This window comes from Aegilops tauschii, chromosome 6, assembly GCF_002575655.3.
Source record: "Aegilops tauschii subsp. strangulata cultivar AL8/78 chromosome 6, Aet v6.0, whole genome shotgun sequence".
NCBI classification, from domain to species: Eukaryota; Viridiplantae; Streptophyta; class Magnoliopsida; order Poales; family Poaceae; genus Aegilops; species Aegilops tauschii.
Genome location: NC_053040.3, coordinates 219,469,728 through 219,492,926, shown reverse-complemented (window position 1 = coordinate 219,492,926; position 23,199 = coordinate 219,469,728).

The window sequence follows — 23,199 nt, the reverse complement described above, 5'->3', positions numbered from 1 at the left end:
GTGGCAATCCTTAGCCCGGCAAGGAGCCCTTCATACTCTGCTGTATTGTTGGTCGCCTCCTCCCAGGGAAAATGCCTCTGGATGACGTACTTAAGGTGCTCTCCAGTGGGAGCAACGAGAAGCACACCAGCCCCTACACCTTGTAGGGAGAAGGCACCATCGAAATACATGATCCTTTCTTGGGGTGCTTCCTTGCCGGGAATAACTGTTTCCAGCACTTCTTCATCAGGGCTTGGTGTCCATTCTGCAATAAACTCTGCCAATGCCCTGCTCTGAATCGTTGACGCGCTTTCCAATTTCAGGCCAAAGCTGGATAACTCCAACGCCCACTCCACTATTCTTCCGGTAGCCTCAGGGTTTTGGAGTATCCTTTGCAAAGGAAAGCGGGTGACAACCGTGACCTCATGGGCTTGGAAGTAGTGGCGCAGTTTCCTTGAGGCCATTACAAGGCCAAAAATCAACTTTTGCACACTAGAGTACCTAGATCTAGCCCCCTGCAATAGGGAGCTGATGAAGTACACTGGGCGCTGCACCACTTTCTTCCTTGCCGCATCCTTGGGGTGATCTCCGCTGCTGCGCTCTGCTTTGTCCTGATCCATATCTGTCCTTGTCGGGCAGTTCTCACTCTCCCCCTGGAATGGACACTAGCTGAGGCTGCTGCTTCCTCCACTTCCCGTTGCACCACTAGTGGTGCACTAACCACTTGGTTAGTTGCCGCCAGATATAGCAGCAACGGCTCTTGTGGTTTGGGAGCAACCAAAGTGGGCACAGAGGACAAGTAGTTCTTCAAATCTTGAAGTGTTGTATCTACTTCCGGGGTCCACTTCATGGGTCCTGCCTTCTTCAAGATCTTGAAGAACGACAAGGCGTGCTCAACAGACTTGGAGATGAATCTGCTAAGCGCAGCAACGCACCCTGTCAAACGCCTTACATCCTTAATTGTCCTAGGTGCCTGAATCTACTTGATGGCCTTGATCTTATCAGGGTTGACCTCTATCCCAAGATGGGACACAAAGAGACCAAGTAGCTTGCTGGAGGGAACGCCCAACACGCACTTCTCCTGGTTCAGCTTCAAGTTGATGTTGCACAGATTAGCAAATGTCTCTTCTAAATCCTGGATGAGGGTTGATCTGTCCTTTGTCTTGACCACAATATCATCCATATAAGCTTCAATGTTCCTATGAAACTGTGATTCAAAAACAATCTGGACTGCTCTTGCAAAAGTGGACCCGGCACTCTTCAACCCGAAGGGCATGCGCCCGACGCAGTATGTGCCACATGCGCAGCATACTCCGAAAAGGTATGCTTCCCGGATTCCTTGCTGGTGTCCCTGCTAGCCTTCTTCTTTCCTTTGATTTCCTTGGCAGGAATTGTGGCTTCTGTAGTCTCTGCCGCGACTACGTCCTGGTACATCTTATCCACGCAAATGATTGCGTCCTTCTCGTCTTACCGAATGGAAATTGTCGGCGTCCTGGGAACGGGGTTCCCCAGACTTGCCTGCCTACGGCCCACAGCGTGGCTCTACCAGCGGCCCTGTATGGTCCATCTTCACCAGCAATGTGACGCCCGGGTAATCAAGCTACAGTAACCCTCTGGTATGATGCCACGTCACCACGATTACTGTTGCTAATCTCGTGTTAGTTCAGAACCGATCCAAATTCAAATTTGAACTAAAGTCAAACAATAAAGTTTTCAATTCTCAAAACTAAAATTTTCTTATTATGAAAATTAAATCACCGATAGTATTGGTGGAGAAACAACATTTTTATAAAATAATTAATTACTCTAAAGTGATTAGAACTGCAGCAAAACAATTAAGTGAATACCTTTTTCGATTAATAAAATTCTAAACTAATTTTATTTCGAGGTAAAACATTTATGGCAGTGGGTGGTTCTCAAACAAAAATTTAGGAATTGTTATCATTTTTTTCTAAGCTAAAAACAATGAGTATCTAAAATAAAACAGAACAGAAAAAAATAAAAAAGAAAGAGAAAAGGAAACAAAAAAAAGAAAGAAAGGAAAAGACCCCCCCTGCTGGGCCTCGGCCCAGCTGGCCACTGGGCCACCAGGCCAACCCCAGCCGGCCCACCCCTGCCTACTAACCCACTCCCCCTCCCACCGTAACCCTAACCTACCCAACGTTCCCCACCTCCCCCCGATCCTATCCACTCCTGCTTCTGCCCCGATCTGGGCATCGTCGCCCCGAGCACCGTCGCCAACCGCCCCGACGCCGCCGCCTGGTCCTCGCCGGATTTGTCAGCTTGCCGTCTCCTTCCCACGCCGAACCTCCTCGACCTCCTCCCCGACGGCCTCCCCAAGCCACGCCGTGCCCCGTCGCCGCTCGCTGTCTCTGGTGCCACCTCGCCGACGCCGCCCCACCGCCTCTTCCTCGCCGGACCGCACCGACCCTCCCCGTCCTCTTCTCGTCAACGGGGTGAGCTCCCCGTCGGCCCCCGTCTGTCTCCCCCTCCGTATGCTGCACCCCACGCCATCTCGTCGCCGCGCCCGCCTCTGCGTGGCCGCGCCCCGTCGTGGCTCCCGCACGCCCGCGCGCGCCGAGGGCGCGCCTCCCCCCTTTGCGCCCGTCGCCTGCGCCGGCTCTCACCGTTGCTAGCGCCGGTCGCGGACCGCCTCTGCTAGTCCCCACGGCCGCGCCACCACGCCGCCCGCGTGCCACTGGCCGCACCGGCGCCACCCCCTCGCCTCCGCCCGCCGTGGCCCCGGCTGGCCGCGTCGGCTTGCCCCTCCGTCGGTGCCCCAGCGGCCTCGTCCCGCCCTGCGGGCGAGTGCTCGCTCGGGTGCGCCCGCAACCGCCTGCCCGTATGCCCGTTAAGGCCCCTGGCCCTATGACAAGTGGGCCCGGCCCTAGAACGTTCAAAAAAAGAGAAAAGAATTAAAAATAATGTTAATAAAATTAAAAATTAATTAGTTAATTAATTAATGAATTAATTAAGTTAATTAACCATGTTTAATTAGTCTAATTAACTAGTTAGTTTAAATGAACCATAATTAGTTTAGTTAAATCCGAATTGACCTAATTAGAGTATGACAGGTGGGTCCCACTGGACCCACCTGTCAGGTTTACCAGGTTAACGGTCAACGTTGATTGCTGACATCATGCTGACGTCATAATTATCTTTTTTCTAATTAAATTAATTCTATTAATTCTTGAAAAAGATAAAATCCTTTTTAAATTAATATAAAATAAACCGTAGCTCGGATGGAAAAACTTTGTACATGAAAGTTGCTCAGAACAACGAGACGAATCCGGGTACGCAACCCGTTCGTCTGCCACACATCCCTAGCATAGCAAACACGCAACTTTCCCCCTCCGGTTCATCTGTCTGAAAACACGAAACACAAGGAATACTTTCCCGGATGTTCCCCCCTTCGCCGGTACCACCTCCTACCGCGTTAGGGCACACCTAGCCCCGCGCAATGACATGTCTTCCATCGTCCTGCTTATGTTTGCATTATATTTATTGTTTCTTCCCCCTCTTCTCTCGTTAGACACCGAGACAGACGCCGCTGCTACCCAATAGGACTACGGTGTTGACGACCCCTCCTTCTTGCCAAAGCAACCAGGCAAGCCCCCCCCCCTTGATCACCAGATATCGCCTATTCTTCTCTATACTGCTTGCATTAGAGTAGTGTAGCATGTTACTGCTTTCGGTTAATCCTATTCTTTTGCATAGCCTCTCATTGTTGCTACAATTGTTACCCTTATCTCCTATCCTACTGCTTAAAATACGATGCTAGTTTTTCCATCAGTGGCCCTACATTCTTGTCCGTCTGCCATGCTATACTACTGGGCCGTGATCACTGCGGGAGGTGATCACGGGTATATACTATATACTTTATACATGATACATGTGGTGACTAAAGTCGGGTCGGCTCGAGGAGTACCCGCAAGTGATTCTGATGAGGGGGCTGAAAGGACAGATGGCTCCATCCCGGTAGAGGTGGGCCTGGGTTCCTGACGGCCCCCGACTATTACTTTGTGGCGGAGCAACAGGGCAGGTTCAGACCACCTAGGAGAGAGGTGGGCCTGGCCCTGGTCGGCGTTCGCGGATACTTAACACGCTTAACGAGATCTTGGTATTTGATCTGAGTATGGCCATTTGGTCTATACGCACTAACCAACTACGCGGGAACAGTTATGGGCACTCGACGTCGTGGTATCAGCCGAAGCTCTTCTTGACGTCAGCGACGGAGCGGCGCGCACCAGATTGGACTGGAACGCCTGCTAGGCTAGGTTTGCTTCCGGCCGCGTACACAATGTGCAGGTATGCAATGGGCGATGGGCCCAGACCCCTGCGCGCATAGGATTTAGACCGGCGTGCTGACCTCTCTGTTGGGCCTAGGTAGGGCTGCGACGTGTTGATCTTCCGCGGCCGGGCATGACCCAGAAAAGTGTGTCCGGCCAAATGGGATCGAGCGTGTTGGGTTATGTGGTGCACCCCTGCAGGGAAGTTTATCTATTCGAATAGCCGTGTCCCTCGGTAAAAGGACGACCCGGAGTTGTACCTTGACCTTATGACAACTAGAACTGGATACTTAATAAAACACACCCTTCCAAGTGCCAGATACAACTCGGTGATCGCTCTCTAATAGGGCGACGAGGAGGGGATCGCCGGGTAGGATTATGCTATGCGATGCTACTTGGTGAACTTACCATCTACTCTCTTCTACATGCTGCAAGGTGGAGGTGGCCAGAAGCGTAGTCTGCGACAGGATTAGTTATCCCCCTCTTATTCTGGCATTCTGTAGTTCAGTCCACCGATATGGCCCTTTACACATATACCCATGCATATGTAGTGTAGCTCCTTGCTTGCGAGTACTTTGGATGAGTACTCACGGTTGCTTTTCTCCCTCCTTTTCCCCTTTCCTTTCTACCTGGTTGTCGCAACCAGATGCTGGAGTCCAGGAGCTAGAGATCCCGAGGATGATTCTACGCGGAGTTTGGCTTCGAGGAGTAGTTAGGAGGTCCCAGGCAGGAGGCCTTGCCTTTTCGATCGTTGCTATTTTTGTGCTAGCCTTCTTAAGGCAATCTTGTTTAACTTATGTCTGTACTCAGATATTATTGCTTCCGCTGACTCTTGTGTTTTCGAGCTTATGTATTCGAGCCTTCGAGGCCCCTGGCTTGTAATATAAAGCTTGCTTTATTTTAATTTGTGTCTAGAGTTGTGTTGTGATATCTTCCCGTGAGTCCTCGATCTTGATCGTACACATTTGCGTGTATGATTAGTGTACGATTGAATCGGGGACGTCACAAGTTGGTATCAGAGCCAACTACCTGTAGGAATCCCCCTTTCCAACTCCTTGGCCGAAGTCGAGTCTAGTCATTGGAATTTTTTTTACTAACATGGCTGTGTGGCTTACGGGCCCACGTCGCCATTGGGTGGTAGTAGGATCTTTTATTCCTCAACCTATACTCTGGGACTCTGACATCTCTTCTATTCGGATTAAACGATTTTACTCACTCTGACTCTAGGTTCTCGATAATACTTTCTCCCGGAGAGCCCCTTATTACAGATGATCGTTTGCTGCACCAGAAGGATCCGAAGATACTCTCCGATGTTCTCTTGAGACTTTATGGTGTCACTTTTGCAATTCCCTTCCATCGATAAACCCCTGTGGCTAAGCACGTATACTTGCCATTCATACAATGCTTCCCAGTTGATCTTGTTATTACAAGATACCTTGAAATTCTCTTTGTTGCTCCGAGAATCCTTTGAGCTTACTGCCTTGCTGTTCTTTGCCACATGAATACCACTATGGATAATTTCTAGCACTCACCGGATATTTTCTCCTCCCCAGTTGATTCATGTATTTCACAAAAGTCTTCAAAATACTATTTGAACTTCTAAAATCCTGAGTAGCCTATTGCTCTTGAAATTCTTACTTGCTTGCATTATGGTTAATCCCATAAGTCTATAATCTTATTGGCATCTCTTGTCATTATCATTTTGAGTCCGTTGATTCAATTTGTTGCGAATGCTCGCAATCCTCAATCAGATCCTAGAATTCATCCTTCCGGCTCAGACGTCATTTTAAACATGAGCTGGAACTCGACCAATCAATTTGCCATCGATTGTACCCCTAAGCCTACTCAACTTATCCATCCTTGATCAGAGCGTTGCTCCTGATCCCCTGATTTGGAAATCATAATTCTTTTGCATTTGAACTTTGAATTAGTCAGTTGTTTCTATAATCAGATCTCCTTGCATTCTTCTTCCTCTGGTTGCATACCGATGCTCACATCAGATCCCTTGTGGACCATCGGTTCCTTTGTTGGATTTTATCCGACAGTGTCCTTCATATTGAATAACCTTGTGAGCCTTTCCATGGGTATATAATGCCATTGGTAAATTGTATCATCTGCTTTTGAACAATGCTCTACTTTCGAGCTTGTAATATTTACTATTGAAGCTTGTGGTATATGTTTCCACGATACCCTAACGGGTTGAACCTATACCTTCCTTAATATGTGTGAACCTGAAAGTTTTCACGGGATATACTCCTCTGGTAATTCACCAGGTAGGTTTTGACACTGAAATCACCTTTATCTAGAGCAGTGAATGAAAGCTTATGCGTTGAACAAGTGGGAGTCGACCTTGAACCCTGTGTTCATGCCCATGGACACGATGTATACCTTATCATGGAAGCTTCACTGAAAATAATTATCCCCTTGTTATAAGTTCATCTGGTATCCGTGGACGTGGTTCCGACCATGTTTCTCCTTGATTCCGTTTCTCCTGCAAGTTTGAGCACTTGTCTTCTGCAGAGCAATACCCTAGTCCAACCTCTACCTTGATCTGTCGTCGAGTATTACCCCCTGGTATCTCGAGATTATCATGGAACTGCATAACTTCTTATGAGTTCTTCATCAAGTGCTACATTCTCACTGATTCCAATTTTCCACGGGCTCTGAGTTATTAGTCACTCGAGAACACCGATAAGTGAATCGATTCCGCACTCTGATTCAATAACTCTAAGTAATTCTTGTTGATTACGAGTTTAATAATCCTTCAAGTCATTCCTAGCCGTATCGGCTATATCATTATCGTGCAAACTTTTTAACTGTGCTACCCGGTCCTTCCCGGAACACAACTTTCAACGATGAGCTAAGCTTATGTCGATCTCCCTTGTCTTATCGTTTCACCTCGAACGGCATGCTTGATTCCTAGTGGGTGTTGTATCCGTAGTTCCAATAATCCTTTGCTGCATCAGTCCTTCTACTTGAGCAAGCGTTGTTCGATTACATCTTCATGAAACCTCTCGACAAATGTGTCGTGATCATCATCAACCTTATGAGGTCTTCCAGGATATCAATTGAGTTCATGATGAGAAATACCATCCTTGCCCTCGATGATCTGTGTTATCATCGACCACTTTATTGCCTTCCCACCAACACAAGCTTGTTCGTGTTTGGTGTTATACCTTGAGTTCCTTGCTATCCAGCAATTGTTCTTCTTTACCTTGGAACATTAACATCTCTTATGTCATCTATGTTGTGAGAATTTCACCACCTCTTAAGAATTCTTGGTATGGTGATACTTCTCACCATCACCATTCTTTCTGGGGTCCTCGTGTTGATTCCAACCGGGGTACCAACAAGTGAGCGGTGCTGTTTGGATTCTGCCCTTCTAGCAACCCTATTCCTTTGAAGTTAATGATCGGACGTTCATTCTTAGACTATTAATTATTGAATCACCATTCCGACGTTGGTCGTGCAACCCAGCACATATTTCGGGTGCACCTTTCAACCAATGTTTAATTGTGTATGTTTTCCTCGAGCATACATCATTATACCATTTGAATTGACAAATGTTATCTCCTTGATGACATACTTGTGGAAATCCATCTTTTGGAAATCTGGAGGAATTGTCGCTGAGTCCATCAGCCACCCCCTCACCCTCTCCTTGATTTAATGATGAACTCTTCGAAACTCGCTTCCATAGTTCAATTCTCGAGAATCTTACAATGTCATCTCGAAAATTTGTGTAGCACCTTTCCTCTCAGGCATCCTGAGTCTGAGTTATCCTGACACCAATCAGATCTGAATCTCGGTCAGATATGATGGTTGGAACATATTTCCAAGAGTTATAACATTGGTCTTATGTGACCCGGTAAGGTGATGTCGTGCCTAGCACACCTGGCCGGAGGACCTATTGTTACCATTTCCTTTTAGCAAGGCTATCCTTTTCTTCCATGAGGAAATTGTAAGACTTATTCTACAAGCGGTTCCCGATGGACCCTTTTTGTTTCTAAAGTCTGATCTTCACCTGATAACCATGTCAAGGCTATCTCGATGCATGTCTATGGTACTCCGATTTTCAACAGGAACATTTGAAGCCCAATGCTAAATGTTTCCTGCTCAACTATCCAAACACCGTTGTATGGGTAACATCTCGATTAATCCTTGCCTCTTATCTGAATGGCTGGGTACTTGCTCTCCTACCCTGTATGCCATGTTCTGCTTGTACATGGGAAGGATATACTCCTAATAATTGTGTGTTTAAACACATTTTCCTTTCCCTTGTTCTGTTTAATCTGATAATCATATTTTCCTTTCCATTGGTTGGTTTAACGTTTCTGGTGATCATTATGATCTAAGCAGTATTAATTCCCTACTTGTGCAAACACCTCGGTGTACAACTCTGTCAGTAAGACCCTGTTACTATTGTTGGTGACATTCCGGTAGCCACCGATGGACGAGAACTTTGCCTATGGGTCCGCCTCGTTCAACGAGCAGGAAAATGGTTCTCTTGGTCCCTCGCCCTTGGTACCGACGTTGTTGCCGACATAATTGACAGGCTACCCTCTGACATGCCTTACTTGCATGATCATGCAAGACGTCTCCACCCTTCCAACTTTTATCCCACATGGTGGGCCCATAACCCACAGTTCCACAGGATCGAAACCTGACTCTCCTGTACCCCCATGTTGCCAAAGTTATTCCCCGCGCTTGATTTCGTATACAATTCATGGATCATCTTCCTAGTAATATACTTTGGTGTCAGAAGCAATACTTATTCTCGTTGCTCTGGACCCCTTTCACACTTTGTTCAGGCATCGAACGATTGCCTACCCACTTAAACTTCTCATAGTACCTTCTTACTTTGCTCTCAAAATTTTCTTAAGTTTCAGTTCGAGAGTTACTTTCCGCCACCTTCCCCCGATGTTAGCTACCAGGTAATCAACCTTGCAGAGGTCCGTTCTTCCGGAATAACGACCCTTTATTCTTTCGTAAGTACGATGGAGTTCCCGAAGAAAGGATGACGACTTGATCATGGTGACTTGAAGCAGAGAAATGAAGACATCAACGAAAGGGATCAACCTCTTTGAAAGGGCAGCCAAGACCGACAAGACTCGTTAGGTTTTTCGCTACCAGCACCTTCCCCCCTTAGTCCACCGCGTAAATCTCGGGACGAGATTTCTTGTAGTGGAGGAGAATTGTGACGCCCCGGTAATCAAGCTACAGTAACCCTCTGGTATGATGCCACGTCACCACGATTACTGTTGCTAATCTCGTGTTAGTTCAGAACCGATCCAAATTCAAATTTGAACTAAAGTCAAACAATAAAGTTTTCAATTCTCAAAACTAAAATTTTCTTATTATGAAAATTAAATCACCGATAGTATTGGTGGAGAAACAACATTTTTATAAAATAATTAATTACTCTAAAGTGATTAGAACTGCATCAAAACAATTAAGTGAATACCTTTTTCGATTAATAAAATTCTAAACTAATTTTATTTCGAGGTAAAACATTTATGGCAGTGGGTGGTTCTCAAACAAAAATTTAGGAATTGTTATCATTTTTTTCTAAGCTAAAAACAATGAGTATCTAAAATAAAACAGAACAGAAAAAAATAAAAAAGAAAGAGAAAAGGAAACAAAAAAAAGAAAGAAAGGAAAAGACCCCCCCCCCCGCTGGGCCTCGGCCCAGCTGGCCACTGGGCCACTAGACCAACCCCAGGCCGGCCCACCCGCTGCCTACTAACCCACTCCCCCTCCCACCGTAACCCTAACCTACCCCACGTTCCCCACTCTCCCCCCGATCCGATCCACTCCTCCTTCCGCCCCGATCTGGGCATCGTCGCCCCGAGCACCATCGCCAACCGCCCCGACGCCGCCGCCTGGTCCTCGCCGGATTCGTCACCTCGCCGTCTCCTTCCCACACCGGACCTCCTCGACCTCCTTCCCGACGGCCTCCCCAAGCCACGCCGTGCCCCGTCGCCGCTCGCCGTCTCTGGTGCCACCTCGCCAACGCCGCCCCACCGCCTCTTCCTCGCCGGACCGCACCGACCCTCCCCGTCCTCTTCTCGTCAACGGGGGTGAGCTCCCCGTCGGCCCCCGTCTGTCTCCCCCTCCGTATGCTGCACCCCACGCCGTCCCGTCGCCGCGCCCGCCTCTGCGTGGCCGCGCCCCGTCGTGGCTCCCGCACGCCCGCGCGCGCCCAGGGCACGCCTCCCCCTTTGCGCCCGTTGCCTGCGCCAGCTCTCACCGTTGCTAGCGCCGCTCGCGGACCGCCTCTGCCAGTCCCTGCGGCCGCGCCACCGCGCCGCCCGCGTGCCACTGGCCGCACCGGCACCACCCCCCTCGCCTCCGCCCGTCGTGGCCCCGGCTGGCCGCGCTGGCTTGCCCCGCCGTCGGTGCCCCGGCGGCCTCGTCCCGTCCTGCGGGCGAGTGCTTGCTCGGGTGCGCCCGCAACCGCCTGCCCGTATGCCCGTTAAGGCCCCTGTGCCATGACTAGTGGGCCCGGCCCTAAAACGTTAAAAAAAGAGAGAAGAATTAAAAATAATATTAATAAAATTTAAAATTAATTAGTTAATTAATTAATGAATTAATTAAGTTAATTAACCCTGTTTTATTAGTCTAATTAACTAGTTAGTTTAAATGAACCATAATTAGTTTAGTTAAATCCTAATTAAACTAATCAGAGTATGACAGGTGGGTCCCACTGGACCCACCTGTCAGGTTGACCAAGTCAACGGTCAACGTTGACTGCTGACATCATGCTGACGTCATCATTATCTTTTTTCTAGATAAATTAATTCTGTTAATTCTAGAAAAAGATAAAATCCTTTTTAAATTAATATAAAATGAACCGTAGCTCGGATGGAAAAACTTTGTACATGAAAGTTGCTCAGAACGACGAGATGAATCCGGATACGCAGCCCGTTCGTCCGCCACACATTCCTAGCATAGAAAACACGCCACTTTCCCCCTCTGGTTCATCTGTCCGAAAACGCATAACACCGGGAATACTTTCCCGGATGTTTCCCCCCTTCGCCGGTACCACCTCCTACCGCGTTAGGGCACACCTAGCCCCGCTCAATGACATGTCTTCCATCGTCTTGCTTATGTTTGCATTATATTTATTGTTTCTTCCCCCTCTTCTCTCGTTAGACAGCGAGACCGACGCTGCTGCTACCCAGTACGACTACGGTGTTGACGACCCCTCCTTGCCAAAGCAACCAGGCAAGCCCCCACCTTGATCACCAGACATCGCCTATTCTTCTCTATACTGCTTGCATTAGAGTAGTGTAGCATGTTACTGCTTTCGGTTAATCCTATTCTGTTGCATAGCCTCTCATTGTTGCTATAGTTGTTACCCTTACCTGCTGTCCTACTGCTTAGAATAGGATGCTAGTTTTTCCATCAGTGGCCCTACATTCTTGTCCGTCTGCCATGCTATACTACTGGGTCGTGATCACTGCGGGAGGTGATCACGGGTATATACTATATACTTTATACATGATACATGTGGTGACTAAAGTCGGGTCGGCTCGAGGAGTACCCGCAAGTGATTCTGATGAGGGGGCTGAAAGGGCAGATGGCTCCATCCCGGTAGAGGTGGGCCTGGGTTCCTGACGGCCCCCGACTGTTACTTTGTGGCGGAGCAACAGGGCAGGTTCAGACCACCTAGGAGAGAGGTGGGCCTGGCCCTGGTCGGCGTTCGCGAGATCTTGGTATTTGATCTGAGTCTGGCCATTTGGTCTATACGCACTAACCAACTACGCGGGAACAGTTATGGGCACTCGACGTCGTGGTATCAGCCGAAGCTCTTCTTGACGTCAGCGATGGAGCGGCGCGCGCCGGATTGGACCGGAACGCCTGCTATGCTAGGTCTGCTTCCGGCCGCGTACGCAACGTGCAGGTGTGCAATGGGCGATGGGCCCAGACCCCTGCGCGCATAGGATTTAGACCGGCGTGCTGACCTCTCTGTTGGGCCTAGGTAGGGCTGCGACGTGTTGATCTTCCGCGGCCGGGCATGACCCAGAAAAGTGTGTCCGGCCAAATGGGATCGAGCGTGTTGGGTTATGTGGTGCACCCCTGCAGGGAAGTTTATCTATTCGAATAGCCGTGTCCCTCGGTAAAAGGACGACCCGGAGTTGTACCTTGACCTTATGACAACTAGAACTGGATACTTAATAAAACACACCCTTCCAAGTGCCAGATACAACCCGGTGATCGCTCTCTAATAGGGCGACGAGGAGGGGATCGCCGGGTAGGATTATGCTATGCGATGCTACTTGGTGAACTTACCATCTACTCTCTTCTACATGCTGCAAGGTGGAGGTGGCCAGAAGCGTAGTCTGCGATAGGATTAGTTATCCCCCTCTTATTCTGGCATTCTACAGTTCAGTCCACCGATATGGCCCTTTACACATATACCCATGCATATGTAGTGTAGCTCCTTGCTTGCGAGTACTTTGGATGAGTACTCACGGTTGCTTTTCCCTCTCCTTTTCCCCTTTCCTTTCTACCTGGTTGTCGCAACCAGATGCTGGAGTCCAGGAGCTAGAGATCCCGAGGATGATTCTACGCGGAGTTTGGCTTCGAGGAGTAGTTAGGAGGTCCCAGGCAGGAGGCCTTGCCTTTTCGATCGTTGCTATTTTTGTGCTAGCCTTCTTAAGGCAATCTTGTTTAACTTATGTCTGTACTCAGATATTATTGCTTCCGCTGACTCTTGTGTTTTCGAGCTTATGTATTCGAGCCTTCGAGGCCCCTGGCTTGTAATATAAAGCTTGCTTTATTTTAATTTGTGTCTAGAGTTGTGTTGTGATATCTTCCCGTGAGTCCTCGATCTTGATCGTACACATTTGCATGTATGATTAGTGTACCATTGAATCGGGGGCGTCACAAGCAAACACTCAAGACCCTCGCGATGGGCCAAGCCTCGCGTGGCAGACGACACAAGACCTCCTCGGCGGCTGCCTCACCAGGCTGGCTCGCGAGGGGCGGAGAGATCAAGGCAAGGGACACCTCGTGAGGTTTCCTGTGACGCAAGCCATGACGACTGGAGCCAGGCGGGCGCCAGTGCGCGAAGTGGCCTCGTTTCCTCTTTGGTGCTAAAGGGGCAAGCGCAGGCGAGCAGTCCCGAGGCATTAGGCAAAGGTTTCCATATTGATGCAACGAGACCAAGACCAGCGGGACGACAGGATGGAGGTCACCGTGGAGCCAAGACGGCGTCACCACCAGAGGCTTTGGCAGGCGAACACCACCTTTAGTCAGGATAACTTGTACTAGTTGTCTCCCTTCTAATTTGGCCGTTGTTGGATCCCTTCCCGCTCAATATTTGGGGAGAGGACCAGGGCCTCTGTAAATTGGACTACCAACCACCATAGAGAGGCAACTGATCTTGGACAGATCATTCAGATCACCCTCAACCACACAAGTTCACAAGCACAAGAGCACCTTCTCCTCAGGAGGCTGTTCTTCCCTTGTAACTATTCATCCTCAGCCCAAGAGGCAATCCACCACACCACACTGGAGTAGGGTATTACACCACAACGGTGGCCCGAACCAGTATAAACTCTTGTGTCTCTCTTTCTGCGGGTTCGACGCGTTAAGATTTGAGATCGCGGTGAGGCTGAGGGCATGAGTAGGTAGGGAGAGATCTTCGTGCGCACCCCAGTGTTCGAACCTCAAGGGTTTTACCGGCACCCAAAATCCGACATTTGGCGCGCCAGGTAGGGGTGCGCCGAAGCTTTCTTTCCATCGATTCGCGTCACGTTGCTTCGTCGCATCCATCGCGGACACTCGTCGGGCCCGCGCCGAGCATCGGGCCGCCATCGCCGCCCGTGTCGCTCAGACCGCCCCTATCGGCGGGCCTCCCCGTTGCTCCCCGTTGCCCGCCGCCAACGCCACCACCGGCCCGGCGGGGAACGAGCAGCAAGCGTCCTTGCTGCACCCCTCGGTGCGGCGGGACGGCCGCCCCGCCACTCCGTTGCTAACCCCAGCCGGCTCGTCGTCTCACGCTCGTCGCGCTCCCACAGACGCGCAAGCCACGCTGCTCATGGCACGCGAGCTCCTGCGCTACCGTCCAGTCGACAACCTCTACGAGGACTGGCTCGACCGCATCGCTGAGCTCGTCAGCGCCGCAGGGGGCTCCCCCGCTCCATCCCTCTCGCTGCCTCGCCCTCCGCCAGCTGCAGGCGATGTGGCTCACGGAGCGCCTCCACCACCTCTGCACCAAGACGGCGTTCTGGCGCCACGGCGCGCGGCCCCCCGGCGCGACCCACCGCGTCGGGTGCCCGCACGAGAAGAAGGAAGCTGCCAAGAAGTTCCCCGATGAGGGAGCCCTGGACTAAGGGGTCCTCGGGCATCCGGCCTGTTGGACATGGGCCAGACTGATGGGCTATGAAGATACAAAGACGGAACACTCTATCCGTGTCCGGATGGGACTCTCCTTGGCGTGGAAGGCAAGCTTGGCGACCAAATATGAAGATTCCTTTCTCTGTAACCGACTTTGTGTAACCCTAGTCCCCTCTGGTGTCTATATAAACCGGAGGGCTAAGTCCGTAGAGGCGAACAATCATAATCGTAGTCATACAGGCTAGACTTCTAGGGTTTTAGCCATTACGATCTCGTGGTAGATCAACTCTTGTAATACTCATATTCATCAAGATCAATCAAGCAGGAAGTAGGGTATTACCTCCATAGAGAGGGCCCGAACTTGGGTAAACATTGTGACCCCTGTCTCCTGTTACCATTGACCTTAGACGCATAGTTCGGCACCCCCTACCCGAGATCCGCCGGTTTTGACACCGACATTGGTGCTTTCATTGAGAGTTCCACTGTGCCGTCCTCAAAAGGTTCGATGGCCCTTTCAATCATCTACAACAATGTTGTCCAAGGAGAAGTCTTCCTCCCCGGACAGATCTTTGTGTTTGGCAGCTTCGCACTGCGGGCCAACTCGCTTGGCCATCTGGAGCAGTTCGATAGCTACGCCCCTGGCCGTCAGGTCAGATTCGGGAGCATGAACTACGTCGCGGATATCCGCGGAGACTTGATCTTTGACGGATTTGAGACCACGGCAGCCGCTCCCCGTCACCACGATGAACATGACTTAAAGCTGTCATCGGACCATACCCAGGAGAAAGCACCTGTAACTGCTCTAGCCTTAGATCCGGAGCAGATCGCACCATCCGAAGGCGGGAAGCTCGACCCCGCCACGGATGCCGCAGTCTCAGTGGCGTCAGAGCCGCACATAGACCCAACCTCGAGTGGAATCTATGTCATCGGAGCCTCGGACTCGTTTCTGGCTACAGGTTCCGAACCATGTGCATCCACATGCGTCGAGCTCGATCAGTCATCGATCGTTGAATTCAGCTCTGCGGACATTTTTCGACACGCGCCTTTGGGCGACGTGTTAAACTCGTTAAAAGCACTATCCTTAGCGGGGGGCTCACAGCCGAATTATATACGGTTTGAACTGGAGGCTGATGATGGAGAATTTCGCTTCCCACCCACTGCCCACTTCATAGCCACTGTCGAAAACTTAACCAACATGCTCGATTACGGCTCCGAAGACATCGATGGTATAGATGATGATGCCGATGAGGAGCAGGGCCAAAACCCGCCATTTACCGGACGCTGGATAGCCACCTCTTCTTCTGACGTGTACATGGTGGATACACCTAAAAGAACTAACGATGATGACAAAGAAGATCCAGTCGAGATAAACCTCCTGAGACACAGCCAAAGCGTCAGCGTCAGCGGCGCTGCACTAAGTCACGTCATGGAAAAGACAGCAATACCGGCACGGGAGAAAACAAGACTCCGAACGATGCCGAAGATAATGAAGACCATGTTGAGATAACTTCCGAACAGGAGGAACGGGAAAGCTGTCAAGTTAGCCTGATGAACAGGCCATAGATGAAGACTCGGAGGACAGTAATTATCTTCCGCTCTCTGAGGATGAGGTGAGCCTTGGCAACGAGGATTTTATCGTGCCTGAGGAACCTCTCGAGTAGGAGCGCTTTAAGCACCAGCTAATAGCCACTGCAAGAAGCCTGAAAAAGAAGCAGTAGCAGCTTCAAGATGATCAAGACCTGCTCAATGATAGATGGACTGAGGTCCTGGCAGCCGAGGAATACGGCCTCAAGCGGCCACCCAAAAGTTACCCCAAACGCAAATCGCTACCTCAGTTCGATGATGAGGCGCCGGAGCCCATACCATCATCGCACAATGCGGCTGACCGACCACCACTTGGTTGGGACAAAGCGGCAACTCAAGCCGAACACCAGCCCGCCCCACCTCACCGTAAAGGCAGAGATAAAACAGCTCAGGGCTATACATATGACCTTCGGCAGGGCCTGGACAGTAGAGCAGGACATACCAGATCGATCTACGGAACGCGAGGACGTGCCCCAACACGCGGCGACGACTATCTACTCGGACGTGACAAGCCTAGTCACGCCCGGGCCGAAAACCGCAGACGGACTCCATCAGAGCTACGTCGAAATGTGGCCCGGTATAGAGGCGCCGCACACCCTCTTTGCTTCACAGACAAAGTAATGGAGCACGAATTCCCAGAAGGGTTTAAACCCGTGAAAATCGAATCATATGATGGAACAACTGATCCCGCAGTATGGATCGACGATTTCCTTCTCCATATCCATATGGCAAGCGGAGATGACCTTCACGCCATCAAATACCTCCCACTAAAACTCAAAGGGCTAGCTTCACACTGGTTAAACAGTCTGCCTGAAAACTCTATTGGCAGCTGGGAGGATTTGGAAGACGCCTTCCGCGACAACTTCCAAGGTACATATGCCCGGCCACCAGATGCCGATAACTTAAGTCACATCGTCCAGCAGCCCGGAGAGTCAGCCAGGAAGCTCTGGACTAGGTTCTTAGTTAAAAATAACCAAATCGTAGACTGTCCGGATGCGGAAGCCCTAACGGCCTTCAAACACAGCGTCCGGGACGAGTGGCTCGCCCACCACCTCGGTCAAGAAAAAACAAAATCCATGTCACCCCTTACCACCTTAATGACCCGCTTTTGCGCAGGAGAAGACAGTTGGCTCGCTCGTAGAAGCAACAACGGCAGCGATCCGGGCACTTCCGAAGTCCGAGACAGCAACGGCAAGCCACGACACAGTAAACAGAAACGTCGCAATGATAATGAAGGAATGCATGACACAGCGGTCAACGCTGGATTCAGCGGCCCCCAATCCGTTCGACGGAAAAAGCCATTCAAGGCAAACAGAGACGGACCATCCAATTTAGACAAGATATTGGATCGGCCCTGCCAGATTCATGGCAACCCCGATAAACTAGCTAATCACGACAACAGAAGCTGCTGGGTCTTAAAACAGGCCGGCAAGCTCAATGCCGAACACAAGGGGAAGAGGCCGCCCGGTGATAGCAACAACGAAGAGACTCACCAATCAAACAACGGGTATCGGAAGCAATTTCCCCCCGAAGTAAAAACAGTGAACATGGTATACGTAACACACACCTCTACAGGGGAGCGTAAGAAGCGCTCCCTTCGGACAGAGGATCATACTACGGCTACTTCAGCCGAAGTACAAAGCGGTCTTATTAAACTGCATACCTTGTCGGCAGTTAAGCCGCCGGTCTCCATTCAACAGGACCGAGCAATTTCGGAGCTGGACTAGCTGTTCAGCTTCCATCTTATGCCTCATATACCTACGAAATCAGTACCGCGCATACATAATTATGCACTTAAAATACCTGGGGCATCGGCGGAAGCACAATACGGACGGGCCTACAAGTACTCCTATAACCTCCTTCTTTTTTCTTTTCTAATTACTCTTTCTTTTTCATTATCCTTTACCACAGGTGGCTCAAAGGCTGGTCATCGCACAGACTCTATCGGAGTTCGGCTTCGTACATTCACACAAAGGCTACTCCTGTTAAGGAGCCCCTTCACTGAGGAAAGGCGGCGCAGACGTGCGACAAGAGGTCCAAAACAACTTTTTGTAGACCGCACTCTCTATTTTCGAGCCTGTAAAGTGTCTTTTTCCTCAGTCGTCGACCCCTGGCATGTCAAATAGCCGGGGTTGCGGCGTTATTATTTATAAAATGACAATTAGCATATCACTCAAGTTCCAGTCAACGTAATCCGTATCCAGTATTCACTTTTCTCTAAAGAACTGCATTTTGCTCCTTTGGTTGTTTCACACACGCACCCCGACATAACTTGCCAGGGGCTCGGTATGGGAACAAAATGAGTTACCAACAAGTCCGAACAACTTTATAGAATACTTCGGCGTCGCGAGTTTGGCCTTATATGCATCAGCTCCGAATCATGTCTTGGGTCAATAGTTGGGTTGCCCGGCTCCTGTGCTTACTACCTTACGTTCCGCTCTATCAGCTAGGGTAGTAAAGGGAGAACTACTGCGGTTGTGTTTCCTGTTCATCTGGTCAAACACCTCAGTAGAGAAAGCTGAAAACTAACTGTCATGATGCGGCGAGAGCTGGTCAACCACTCGATGACTTGTCGGAATCTTTTGCGATTCCCTCCGTATTACACGAAGGACCTTTCCTCAGGTCATACATGTAACGCACCGTATTGGGATAACCGCGTACATACCAGGGTCTATATCGTAGACCCACCGTAAAACTCCTATGGCTAAGTGAAAGTGTTAAAGCCCTATAGTCCGATTTCCTAGTTCGCCGCATTGACACCTCCTTCATCGACCAAGACGTTGGGTTAAGAGTGATCAAGTGCTTTTCCGAACACCCCCGTATTTTCTACGAGGGGGCTGAAGCCGACGACTGGAAAACTTTCAGATTATACAAAAACGGCCGCACAGGAGGAACCAAATCTTTTAGGCGAAACTAAAAAGAAAATAGCTTTATTATATCATAATATTGTCTTTTACAATTTCAATACATTTCACTTGAATATCATGTCTTTCGAGCACTGACCCTCTATCAAGCGGGCACCCTCTAAGACATCCTCAAAATAATGCTCTGGTGCGTGATGGTCCTTGCCCTTGGGTGGACTCTTCGCTGCAACGTCGGTGGCCTTCATCTTTGCCCAGTATGTCTTGACGCGGGCAAAGGCCATCCGTGCACATTCAATGCACGTTGACCGCTTAACAGCGTCGATACACGACACTTCATCAACAAGTCGCTACACCAAACCGAAATAACTATCCGGAATTGGCTCGGTCGGCCACAGCCGGACCACGACTCCTTCATGGCAGATCCAGATATCTTGTGGAGCTCTACCCACTGGGCCATCTGTTCGCTCAGCAACAACAGACGCTTCGGCATGCTAAACTGTGACCAGAACAACTTTTCTGTTGCACGTCCTTCTTGCGCTTGGAAAAACTACGTCGCATCGGAGACACTCTTTGACAAGTCCAACAATGCATCTGGAGAACTCCGCACTAGATTAAGCGGGGCATAATTCGGATCGCCGAACTTAGTTTGTAATAAAAAGTGCTTACCAGCCGTGATCTCCCCAGCTTGCCGGATCTCATCCCGGGCCGCTCTAGACTCGGACCGCGCTTCTTTCGCCTCTCTTAAGGCCTTGTCAAGATCAGCCATCCTGGCTTTATTATCCTTCTCAAGAAATTCGCAGCGGCATCCTTTAGCTCAAGCGCCATCGTGGATATTCTCTCCTCGTATTGGCGCCGAGGAGCCTGTTCGGCCTTTAACTCGGCAGATGCCTTTTCGGCAGCCGCATTACTAATCCGGGCCTGCTCCTTGGCGTGGGCTAGCTCAGCCCGAAGGATCTCAAATGTGGCAGCACTATCTGCAGTCATGCATATCTCAGTATACAATTCTTAGTGTCATGCTTATATTATAAGCACGTGCATATAACGACTGCCCCAAAGACATACCTTGTGCCTCGTCAAGCCGCCTGTTGATAAGCATGATGTCATCATCCGCCTCATCAATCTTTCGCTGCAGGTCTGCAACCTCTGTAGTTCGGGCAGTAGCCAAGGAGGTAACAGGCTGTGTTCCAATTAATCAGATTATTTCCTGAGCATATCTTTTCGATCCTCTGATCTCCTCCCTTGGGAAGCCAATTAGAGTCTCAGGGGCTACTATCTATACACAGGTGCATTTTTGTGAATTAAGCACAATCAAAAATATTACATTACAAACCTCGAAGCCTCTTAGCAGGCTCGTGAAGGCTTCATTCAATCCACTTTTCGCGGACAGAACCTTTTCAACCACCGTACCCATCAAGGTACGATGTTCCTCTGAGACGGACGCCTGTCGCAGCATGTTCGTCAATATATCCGGCGCTTCTGGATCTCCGGAAGCTACTGTAGGAGTATGGCCTTCCTTCAACGGGATCCATTTATTCGTCCATAGATTCGTCTCCGGCTGTAAACCGGACTGTCCGGGGCCTTTATTGTTGGCCCCCGGACCCTGGGCAACCAAAGTATCACCTTCGAGTAATGTCTTCATCGTCCCTCGCACCACTTGTTTATCAGGAGAGATCCTCCGGGACGACACCTCGAAGTCGTCCGCCCTATTAGGCGAGGAGGCCGGTGGAGGCATCTCGCTTTCCATCATATTCGGGAGAAGATCCCCCGAGGAAGAGGATTGTCGAAGAAGACTGTGTGCCGAGCTGCAAAAACGTATATTCTAGATGTTACCTTCGTAACAGGAAAGGAACGGGATATGTTTAAAACACCCTTGTTCACTTACGATTCGGCTAAAGGCTTGTCCTCACTATGGAACTGTGCGGCAACGTCATCCTCCAAGCCCGAGCCACCCAACGGTGGCATCTTGCCTCGCTTAGGAGCCTTTTCCTCCCAATCTTCGGAGGCGGCTCTTTTCTTACCATGGGGGAAAGGATGTTGGATTCTCCTTCACTTTTGTCTTTGGGCGAGGGAACTTTAATCTCCCCGGACACAGTGTCTGATATACCTTCGAAATGGAGGCCACCTTTGGTCCTCCCGCTCTCTGCCTTGCTCTCCTTCACGGGCACTGGTACGGTGCCGGGGCCAGCATCCTTGTTAGCACGGGATCCGCTGAGTCATCGGGAAGGGGGGCCGAACATCTAATTCGCTCCGCTTTCTTTATCCAGCCCTGGAGGAAGATAGTTTGCTCAGTGTCTATTACAGCATACTTAAATAAAAATTGTTCGGGAGTTGAGCGCTTACCGAGGTATCCGGATGGTTGCAGTCGAGGCCAATGTCCTCGGTGGTGTCTGGCCACTGTTTTCGTTTCCCGAAAAACAACTTCCACATTCCTTTCCGCGTAGTGCCGAAGAATTGTTGGAGGGTCCATGGTCCTTCCGGATTAAACTCCCACACGCGGATAGGCCGCCGCTCGCACGGCAGGGCCCGGCGGACTAGCTATCACGTTGATAAGATCGATGTCCTTCTCAAGGAGGCTCCGGATGCGACTCTGTAGAGTCTGCACTTCGTCAACTGATCCCCAGTCCAGCCCCTTAATTAATGATGCAAGCTGTAATGGAGGGCCAGATTGGAACGCAGGTACAGCTGCCCACTTGGTACCGCGGGGTTCAGTAACGTAAAACCACTCCTGCTGCCATAGATTGGATGTTTCGGTGAAGGAGCCTTTTGGCCAGAGAGTATTGGTAAGCTTGCTCACTATAGCACCGTCGCACTCTACTTGTTTCCTGTCGACTACCTTCGGCTTCACACTAAAGGTCTTGAGCCATAAGCCGAAGTGTGGGGGAATACGGAGGAAGGCCTCGCACATGATAATGAACGCCGAGACGTGAATAAAAGAATCATGGGCTAGATCGTGAAAATCTAGCCCGTAATAAAACATGAGCCCCGGACAAAGGGATGGAGAGAGAACCCTAGCCCTCGGAGGAAGTGGGAGATGAATACGACCCTCTCGCCGGATCTGGGAGTAGGAATAACCTGTCCTTGAGCAGGAAGCCTGTGGGGGATCTCCGCGGTCAGGTATCTGGCACCCGGAGCTTCGCAATGTCCTCCTCTGTAACAGAGGAAGCCACCCATTGGCCCTGTGGGCTGGGTCCAGACATGATTGGGAAGCTTGAAGCAATGAAGTTGAACCTTGGGTGATAGAACTCGAGGTTGGAAGGGCTGAGGAAAGGGTCGGCGTAAAAGAAAGAGACGGCCCTTGGTTCCTTTATAAAGGCGACGGATATCGAACGCCTCCTCCTAAGCTTGAAAACCTACCTATTCCTAAGGAATCATGCCAACAGAACGGTTGGGTTACCCACGCTCGTATTGATGAGAATCCCACAATAAGGGGACACGATCTCTTCTTTGACAATACGTGCCAATAAAAACCGTGCCTCAAAACGTGGAACGGTAGGACAAGAAACGGTTCGAAATAATGACTGAGCAGACGTGATGTCACATTACAAAAAGTTGTCAGCGGATTGGACTCGTGAAATATTATACTCTCTGCGGTTGTGTGTGGTACTTGTGTTGCAGATCCGGACATGTTCGTTGCGTCCGAAGACTATCTTGAAGTATTCGGAAAGGGGAACCCGCCTTGCAATGCCGAAGACAATCTGCGCGCCGGAGACCTCGTCATTGAAGCCCGGTTCAGGGGCTACTGAGGGAGTCCTGGACTAAGGGGTCCTCGGGCGTCCGGCCTGTTGGACATGGGCCGGACTGATGGGCTGTGAAGATACAAAGGCCGAAGACTCTATCCGTGTCCGGAAGGGACTCTCCTTGGCATGGAAGGCAAGCTTGGCGACCAAATATGAAGATTCCTTTCTCTGTAACCGACTTTGTGTAACCCTAGTCCCCTCCGGTGTCTATATAAACCAGAGGGCTAAGTCCCTAGAGGTGAACAATCATAATTGTAGTCATACAGGCTAGACTTCTAGGGTTTTAGCCATTACGATCTCGTGGTAGGTCACCTCTTGTAATACTCATATTCATCAAGATCAATCAAGCAGGAAGTAGGGTATTACCTGCATAGAGAGGGCCCGAACCTGGGTAAACATTGT